At 42.9% G+C, this 10,204-nt stretch overlaps 1 protein-coding gene across 3 annotated transcripts in view; it reads left to right on the top strand.

Annotated features, from left to right (window-relative positions):
- The first annotated feature begins 943 nt into the window (after positions 1-943).
- ETS1 (ETS proto-oncogene 1, transcription factor) overlaps positions 944-10,204 on the top strand; it is a 114,041-nt gene continuing 104,780 nt past the window's right edge. For 2 of the 3 annotated variants that reach the window (XM_090027012.1, XM_090027008.1), the window contains exon 1: positions 944-1,068. The gene's annotated coding sequence lies outside the window, so the exon portion shown is untranslated. The remainder of the gene's footprint in view (positions 1,069-10,204) is intronic. The other variant, XM_090027011.1, reaches the window with a different exon arrangement.

The following is a 10,204-nucleotide window of genomic DNA, read 5'->3' as shown; positions in this document are numbered from 1 at the left end:
CAATACAGTCCTATAGGTACAAAGATGAGGTGCCTGTGAAGCTCAGGCAGCATCTGTCTGGGAAGTTTTGCAATCACGGGGCACATCCAGACGTGCAGGCACATGCGGTTTGTGGCCCCTCAAACCTCTTTGTGGTGCCACAGACCGCAAGTGGTGAATATTAAAACATGCCCAGAGTTGCGGATTTGCAGCTTGGAGGCAAAATTTGCTCCCAGGATTTGCTGGTAGCAAAAAAAAAACCCGGCATAAAAAGCGGCACAACACACGTGCAATGAGCATGCACTGGCACACACAGAGGCTGGGTTGTTCAGAGCAACGCTCTGGCTGCCAACCCGTCCTCCATGCTGCCCAACCTGTGCCCCTGCTGCTCCAGGCCACCAGGCAAGACTGCTGGGGCCAGGAGGAGCTGTGCCTGGAGAGCTAGGAGGAGCTGCGCAAGGGCAGTTTGCCCATTGCAGGACAGTTTTCCCCGCAACAAAGCACACGTGCGAGGGTGTGTGCTGCAGCAATTTGTGCTGCTGCAACCACACGCCCCTGCATGTCTGCATGCAGCCACAGTTTCGGCCTTAGGAGCTTGTGTTCTGCCTACAGCCCAATCTCGGTACCTGTATCTTTTCTTGGATTTGTCCCTTTGTGCCTTACAAAAAGAATAAAAGCCATTTCCAAAGCTCAAAAATCCCGAAGGGCTGATACCAAACCCACCCATCCTGCAACTGCCTGGAGAGAGGCTTTCACTGCTGATTACACGTTTACAAGTTTAATCTTAATGAGTTCGTAGTGTGTGAAATCACATCTGGTCACAGTGGCCTTACTAGCTTCCTATCTACGCTGCTGCAGCAACAGTGTCAGAACCTAGCTTACAGCTTGCCTTTTGCCACTACCCCTGGATCACTGTCCTGACCACACCCCCTTCCTATTTGAATGGGCGGCCCTGCTAGGAACATTATGGTATTTCCATCCTCTTTAGCTCTAGTGCAGAGGATTTCACCAGGTATTTGGAAAGAGACCCTAGACAAGTGTGGAGAGCTGTGGAAGACACGACTTTTTCTCTGGTCTTTCAGACAAGTAGTAAGTGACGGTGGGGAAGGGATTCTGTGCTAAACTCTACTGTGGGTTGCTCTCTGCCAATGTTGATTTCCAGAATATTGCTAAGCTCCTAGTGATCTTCTAGGGAATTTACTTTTTCTGCAAACACCGTATCCCAGCTGATGAACTCAACATATTTGCTGATCACAGATGGGGGTAATTTAGGGTTTTCTAACCATTTGAAATGATGCTGCCTTTAAAAAGTAGGTTTTATATAGAAAATGTTGAAGAAAATGTTACCGCTTTCCTTGTCTTGAATTCATTGTTTCGTGGCTTGCTCAGCAATACTGTGATAGATTAAAATTAAAGACATGCTGAAGTTGTTGATTTTTTTTTAAATTTTTGGTCCAAAATTTATGGGGGGGGTTTCTAGTTGCTCTACTCTACAGAAGCAGCAGCAGCAAAAATGCTTAGTGCTAGATCCTCTGCTGGTGTAAAGTGGTGTAGCTCCCCTGCCATTTGTAGAGGGACACTGATTTATATTAGCTGAGAATTTGCCCGATTATATCTTTGCTGGAATTCTTGAAAGCCCTTGGCTCCTCCTCTTCTCTCATGTTGTTCATCCTCACAATATTGTGCCCCAAATATCCTCTAGATTGAAGCTGGACTGAAGAACAGCAAATGCCATGCAAATATGTGCCAGCTTTCGCTTTCGGCTTATTGAAAGTAATTGAAGTGGGGAGCACCGAGGCTTGAAAGGCTGTACAGCTTTGGAGGTGCCTGACTGTAATTCCTCATCAATAAGGACACAATCCTGCTTTCCTTGCAAAACCCAAACTCCCAGTGAATCCTTGAAAGCCCGTGGGAGTGCTGAGTCCCTAAGTAATACAGTCAGGCCTTCCATCTTTCCATTAGCCTTTAACTTGATGCTTTGCATGTGGCCACTAATTTGCTATTAAAATTACCAGCAACCCGGCATCTAGCTCTGTCATCTGATACCTTCAGGGGGCTGTGGGCTGCATGGAGGTCCCTCACTGGTCAGTATCTATTCATGTTAATTTTAACTATTATATTTTTAAAAATCTTTTCCCCCCGCCCCTGTCATTGAAATCCCTTTTTGGCAAAGCAAATTTCTGTCTCACACAGGAACGCTAGCTTTTAAACAACAGGAAATACTGGCCAGGATGATGATTGTTCAATGATTTTTATTTTTATTGTGGAATAGGCTCTATGCTTAAACCTTTTTAACCAGTTGTGGCTTTTACCTCTCTCTCACCCTCATCCTGTAGGTCTATCTAGAACAAAAGTGACCAGACAGTTAAAAGCTTGCATCTATTTAGGTGCTTCTGTGGTTCACCCTTCCTCTGGTCTCGGGGCATGCTGCACTGTGTTGATCCTCACGAGGTAAAGCAGTGCTGTTATCCCTGTTTTACATATGGGGAAGTGATTTGCAGAGAGGGAAAGAGCTAGATTTTTAATGGTATTCAGGGGCCTTGTGGGATTTTCCAAAATGCCTAGTGATCTCTAACAATCCTGATGAAGAGACTTGCCCAACCTTATGCCATCTACCCAGTCTGTGGTAAGGCAGGGAATTGAATCTGGGCCTCCCAAGTCCCAGGCTAACCCCCTTTTGCCTTTGGCCTGCTCTTTTGTTCTGCAGAAGAAATGTGTGTTGTCCACAGGGCCAGCCCTTGGCTGGTGTAAATCAGTATCGCTCCACTGTGTCTGCTGCCCCGGCTGAAGATCTGCCCAGGATGTTTGTTTCAAATCGACTATTACACAGTGGAATCATAGTAATGAAATAACAATGACCTAATTGCCACCCTGTCCCCTTTCCCCTCCTCCTCCACATCCTCCTGCAATTGCAAATAGCTGCCATGATCCCCATTCAGAGGCATAACAGTTGCCTCCCCCATTCAGGTTCTTGCCCTAGCCAGCAAGCTGTACTGTGTCGAGTCCTCACCATGACCTCCGGCTGTCAGATACCAGCTGAGTTGTCGGTGCTGTTGATGGTGGCATTAGTTAGACCTAATTATGAATGGGCTGCTTATGGGTAATTTTGTCAAAGGTAAATGAGCTGAGCAAAAGATCCAAGTGGTCTTAGGCTGAAAAGTGCAAGGAATTGGGAGTCTTTTGTGTGCGCGTGCATGCGTGTGCATGTGCGTGGGTGCATGCGTACGTGTGTTGGAGTGGGAAAGAGAGAGAGAGATGGAGAGGAGAGTCTTTTTCTCTATCTTGACTCAACCTAGGACTAAAGATTGTCCTGTAGGATGGGCAGGGGGGTAGAGTGTTACAAAAATAAGCTTCAGATCTATTCCCCCCCCCCTCCAGTTACACAAACCATTTCAACTGCATGAAAAGCAGAAACTGCTCTCCAAACAAACAGCTCCTCAGGAAGCTCTACAAGGTGCAAACCCTCTTAAAGGAATAACAAACCAACTGCAGTAATCCGGCAGGTTTCAGTGATTAGAACAAGGATCTAGGATCAGGACACCTGGGTTCTGGGCCTGACTCTCATGACTTGCGACACTGGTTGGTTAGTTCATGAATCTACCGGTATTTCATAGGGGGTGGGAGGATCCCAAAAAGTGTTTAAAAGGCAATCAGGACTCGCAGTAGAGTTGATCTCACTTTATTAGACCAACAAGATTTTTGCAATAAACATTCTTTAATTGCAAGCTTTCGGGCACAAACACCCTTCATCAGGCATTGGAGAAAAGACTGCAAAAGTTCTCCTGGGTAGAAATGAAACTTCATATATCATAGGATTTCACAGAGGATAAACAAATGTGTTTATGCGTTTTGCAGCACAGATACTGTGTCTGTGCCTCAGTTTCCTGCAGCCCCACAAGCAGTTGTGTTTAATGTGTTATCTTCAAGGCTAGAGGCTAAAGAAGAATTAATTGAGGAGCTTTGAAGTTCTGGATGAAAGATGAGACAAAGGTGCAGAATAGTAATGATAGAAACAGGATAGCATCAAAAGGTGATAGAAAAAGGCTGATCTGTGAAAGAAAAGTGTCTTGTCATTAATTTTTCTGCAGCAAACTGAGAGCTCTCATTTCCATTGTCCATCGCCCAGTGTTAGGAATGCTTTTTTATTTTTAAATTGGTGTCAAGAGTTGATTAATTGAAGAGGCCAATATGATGCATCACCAAATTAGTACCCACCCTTTCTCCTGAGAATTAAATTGGCAGGGAGCCTGGGAAGTGAGAGCATTTCAAGGGTTAAAGCGTTGAGGAAGAAGGTCATTTCCAAGGGTTATTTTTTCCCCTAGGGATGATATATTATTGCTCAATGCAAATGGTGGTAACTGAGCTGCCTTGGGTCGGTCAGTGGCCTCCAGGGCCATCAGTTGTGCCCTCTCACCTCCTTCGAGTTACTGCCGGCTGGATTCTTACATGGAGAAACATTTTGATGCGGTGGCTAAATTGCCCTGCCCATCCTATCACTCCCCCTCCCCACCTAACCCTGCTTGTATGCAGAAAGGCTAGGTTGGGTGAATCATTTTGATTTTTAGGAATAGAAAGGGACTGAGAGAAACCCACCAACTCTATTCAGTTGCTGCATCCATTACCCTGGTAGCTTAGCCTGTAAATCTCCCACAAGCCCTTAGCCACAGAGGCAGGATGGACTAATGGATAGAGCACTGGACTCAGAATTGGGGAAACAGGATTTGTGTTTTTGGCTCTGCCACTGGCCTGTCGTATGGTCTTGGAAAAATCACTTTATTTCCCTTTGCCTAAATTTCCCCATTTTTAAAATGGGCCTAATAACTACTAAAATACCTCATGGGAGCATTGGGATATTTAATAAGAAATACATAAAATAGAGTAATATATATACACACACACACTGTACACACTGTACATATATATATATACATACATACATACATATATTATATATATATATATATATATATATATATAAAAATAAAAAATAAATAAATATTCATATTTTAATCACGTTGGACCTGATCACCACCTTTCTTGGGTGTTTAACCCTGATAAAACTTTAGAACAAATATTTTTTATTAAAAATGCTTCTGTTTTTCACAGGAAATTTGGAAGTAATAAAAAATGTTTTGGAGCATACAAAATAATTTGTAGCTGATTTGTGAAAAATGAACCTGAAAAGAAAAAAAAAAAAGCAGGTCAAATTGACTTTCTGTTGACTGTGGTATAGGATTAAGCCAATGAAGAAAGGTCATATTCTCCCACGCTTGTTTACACAGATGTTTCCAAATAGCGAACAATAAGACCAAAATGAAGTCAGTGAGAATTGGACCGGACGATAGGGGGCATTGTTTTATTTTAAACTGTTTAAGTAGTTTGAGTGCTCTCTTGCCCTGGCATACATCTGTGTTAATTAATTACTTGATCTCAGCAGAGGTGCTCTGTTTTTGCCATTATAATTAATTGCAGAATTTAGTTCCTCTAAAAGGTGATGGAGCAGCCATGAATGTAGCCTAATTGTATCTGAAGGGAATAACCAGAAGGAAGGAGAGAGATTGTTTAAGATGTTATACAAGGAACCCAAAGGGAAGAAAAGTACTGCCTGAATATCAGGAAACTTGCTGACAGTGAACTGAGCTGGGCTGTGAAGTCATTTCCTATGGGAAGTGGTGCAAGCTCTGTTAAAATTTCTCTGGACTGCACACTCAAGAACTCCCTTTTCTGAACCCACGAAAGCACTCCCGCCTTGTCTTAGCGCCCTTAGATCTCCACTCTAGGGGCTCATTCCTTGTGGGCATAGGGTTTTTTTTAATATCCCTATAGTATCTGCTTTCATGCCTTTCTCTGGCAGAGGTCATCTTCCATGTCTTGAGTAAGGAGTGAAAAACTGTCCTGCCTTGTACAATATCTGTTTTTCTTAATTATCTCTTGTGGCAGTAATTTTGGCTCATAGATGTAATTCTGTTCCCTTGCAAAGTGCATCACTTTACAATAAGGATATTATCTTTTTGACAAGGTATACTGTTTTGATTATGGAAGTATACCTGAAACAATACCCGGCCTGGCATGGATCCATCTAAACTACCATTATGGCTTATTGTCATAAGGGAAGGGGAATACCTTCTCATTTTCTATTTCGCCTTGTGTCAGTCTGATTTCTTTTAAAAACTTCCTTAACTTTGGTAAAGTGATAGAACAGCAAGAGGAGAGGGGGAAAAAAGGAAATTCTGAAAAAACATGGAAAATTAAACTGGACATTGTTTATTTTTATTGCTTTAAATTTAAAAAATGAAGGAACTATGGGGGGGAAGGGGTGAAAATGAATGACATTTTCAATTTTTCTTGTAAACCTGCCCAAATGGTCCCATTTGCAGAACCTTATAAAATGGGAAGAACTCCAGCACTTAGAACGTTTTCAGATAATTGATATTTTTAACTAGCTTAAAAACAATCCTTTAGTACAAAATACATTTAATTTCTCTGCTAACTCCTTCAGCATGACTGTGGGTTGCTAAGAGGTTTGGCTGAAATACTAGGCCAATTAAAGTCAACAGCTCTTGACTTAAGTGAGGTGGGGATTTCACCTATGGGGAGATAGGTATCATCATACATTTATCTACCAAAAGGTTTGAGCCCAGCCTGAACAGTTATGGCTCAGCGAATGTCAGAGGTTAAACATGGGATCTGTTTTTGCTGGCTGAAGTACGGCATCTACAATTTGAGGACCAAATTTCTTAAGCAGTTTACCTAAACTAAATACAATTCACCCAATCTGCTAGAAAATGACCGTGAAACAATCAGGAGTAAAATGCTATCACTGTGTCCATACTGGGCCAGAGTGCTGCTAAACACACTGTCACCTGCTCCCCTGCCACCTAGCGGTGATGTGCTGGAAAAGCCACCTATTGTACAGACTGTCACAGGAACAACTGCGGGTCCTGCCAAACCCACGTAAATTATGCTGAGATGCATACGCCTGTCCATGCCCACAATTCAGCAAACTCTGATACTCTAATGATGAGCGTAGTATATGAACTTCCGTCAGATCAGATGAGAATAAATTATCCTTGTTTGTGAGTCTCTTAAGATCAATGAAGTTAGACAAAGGAAGATTTATCCCAGGTGCCTGGGAGCATTTCATTAGTGCTTTATTACAATGCCGTGGTTGGCGATTTGTTTTTCATTTTAATTATTGGATGAAGTCTCGTCTTTGCTGCTGGTGTGATTCCATAGCACCAGGATAAGCCACTTCCAACCATAGGTAGCAACAGACATTGGTACGTTGTGCTTTACTGGGAGGTTTTTAACAGCAAAGGCATTCAGAGAAAAATGCAAATGATATTTAGGGAGGAATGAAAACAGTTCTTGAGAACCCATGTGGCCAAGTCGTCTGGTTCAGGAAACTTTTGCCTATTGTGTAAACCTACAAAGGCAATGAAAGGAAACTGCTGCTGCCGTTCCAATGCAAAACCAGTCTGTTCTCCGACCCGCATGTATTATCGAATGAGTTTTTGTTGAGACCGGTTGACTCAAACTATCGCCTATTTCTTTGTCTGCCTGTATTTACTTTGCAAGGTGTAGCCTATTTTGGAAAGTGGCCTATTGGGCAGTGCCCTCTTTAACCTACAGCAGGAAAAAGGAAGACCTTGTTGACATGAGAGAGTTATGCTGGTTTAAGATTAGGAATCGGTTTAAACTAAACCACAATAAACTGCTTTTCAGCTAGGGGGAAAAATTGTTTCTGCACAGGGATGTGCACCAGGTTGGCTAACCTAGTTTAATGTGAAAATGAAGTCACTGTCTCATTTTGGAGATGAGTCCAAAGTGCTGTTTCTTTCAGGTCCACAGGGCTTTGGAAAAATCCTTTGCAAATAAAAATACACTTTCCCCAAATGTTGTTTTGTTTTGTTTTGTTTTGTTTTTTCCAGGGGTGATGTCCTAGTCTTCTGCACACTGTTTTGTGTTGTATTGTCTTGTTCATGCTGATCATGATCAAGAACTTGAAATAGCTGAGTCTATAGGCAATGTAATGATGAGAAAATGTGACTGTAACACTTATCCACCAGCGAGTGTAGCAGTCTCATCAGGTTAAGAAAACTGCAAGTCTTTAATGACACTGAAATAATCAGTGAGGGCCTGGATATAAGTTATATTACTAGAAGTGGGCAGGAAACAATTTTCCTTTCCCACAAGAATTTTTGAGATTTTATGTTTTTTCCACTACTAATCTGTACAAAAAGTAACTCCCCCCGCAAATTATTAGCTCTTGTTAACTGGCAGTACTTCCCTCTGCCTTCTCTCCTTGTGCCACCCAAAAAATATCAGATTGGATCAACTGAAATATTTCATGCTGATTTTTATTTAACTATAAATTGAACTTAGAAGTCTATTTTTCATTTTGACATCTTTAGTTCTGAAAACGTGGAAATGTCCCTTTTTCCTAATAATTTTAAAACCACTTTTAATTTCTTTTCTTAAATGGGAAATTGGTCAAAAATGACCCTTTTCCCTGAATAGTTCTGGTTTTGCCAAGTCCAATTTTTTGTAACAAAAAAGCATTTGACTGGAAAAATTCTGAACTGACTCTGATTTTAGGTCATCTGTTCAAAGCCTGCCAGGATGGAGGGTGAGAGAACTTCTTTACTACCTGGAGACTATTCGGTGGTCTGTGTACAAATGAGTTAACACTCTCAGTCCAGCTTTTTGGGCATAAGTGTCCACAGCAACCAGAATATGACTGGGAAGAGGAGCTGAGATTGCAGGGGAAGAGTTTGGAGAGGGCAATGGGGAATTGGTTGATACCATATGCACAGGGATAGCAGCACCTGCAGGCCATTTATAAATAGCTGTCTTAAAAAAAGAGCCAGTTTCCTTTTGTAGTAAAGGATTCCTTTCTTGTTATCAGTGAGCACACAGTACATGAAACGCATGCCTTCAAAACCTGGCACTGGAGGGAGAGATTGATGTCTGCCTGGGCCAGACACTCCTATACTCCTCTTTCTCCTACAGGCTGTAGCTGCAAGCGCAATACTGGGATATACTGGCGAGATGGCGATTGGCATAGGAAACCTATACTGTGGGCATATCTGCACGAGACATTTACTACAGTGGACTAATTAGGTGTGCAGTTAAACATCTCGGCATTTACAAATGCACCCCATTAGGCTGGAATAAAGTAATTTATTGTAAATACAAGTACTGTCCTGCGGTAGAGTACAAATTCTGCAGCGGCGCACATGTAGATGCAGGAGGTGCCTGCCACACGGGAGCACCTTTGTACCCTAGCCAGCCCCTCCTTAGCACATTGAGCAGGGGGGAGCAGCCCTGGGCTGGCAGACTGATCCCTGGCACCGCCTGCCAGCTGGGCCTGCTCTGACATGGAGTTTATTGCTCCCAGGCTCATGTTCAAATGGTGCACAGGAGCAATAAACTGCAGAGCAATAAACTCCACAGTTTATTTCAGTGCCATAATAGCATGTGTAGATGTGCTCTGTCACCCTTTGCTTTGTCCATGCCCCAAATAGGCAACATTTTGCACTTGTATAAGTGGATGTAAGGCTGATGCAGCCCCAGTGACTTTCAGCTGCATTGCTGGGGTGTGATGGAGACCAAGAATTGCTTAAATGATGCCAGTGGCATTGCTATGGCTTTGCAAACTACTGCCGCAGTGAATGCTGTTCCATGGGGGTGCCTACATATGCCAGGTTTGCTCCAAAAAGTTAAGTATTGCTGTGGAGCAAGAACTGAACACCTCCTGCCCATGCTATGCTGCTCCAGCGCAGACAGTCACTTTGTATCCAGCCTTGATACCAGAGCTAGGGTGTTAGGAGACATCGACCAACAGCATTGTTCTAAGTTAGCTCCCAGGTTAAGGCTGTGAAGAGAAGCCTATGGTTTAAAAAGCAGGAAACCCCTGGCCTTGAGCCCCTGTACTCCCAGTGAGAGGTGTCTCTTTGAGCTGTGGAAAGCAGCACTTGCCATTTCAAATGTCTCAGAAATAGGGGGTTTGAGGGAAGTGTCTGCCTGGTAGACAAAAAAAATCCTGTTTTGTTTTTTTTTAAAGACCATGGTCATACACTTGCCTGCTCGGGAATATGTGAGACTTAATTATTGAGCAAAACATAACAAAATCACTTTTAATGAAAATGAGAAAAGGGTGTAACCCTCCTCCCATCCCCAACTCTGGCTTTCGCCAGCTTAACTAATTAGGAGCCCTCGTGTG

This window comes from Crocodylus siamensis, chromosome 14, assembly GCF_052110815.1.
Source record: "Crocodylus siamensis isolate JL-2025a chromosome 14, ASM5211081v1, whole genome shotgun sequence".
Classification (NCBI taxonomy): Eukaryota; Metazoa; Chordata; order Crocodylia; family Crocodylidae; genus Crocodylus; species Crocodylus siamensis.
Note: the sequence above shows the minus strand (reverse complement) of the source record. Positions and strands in the feature narration are given on the sequence as shown.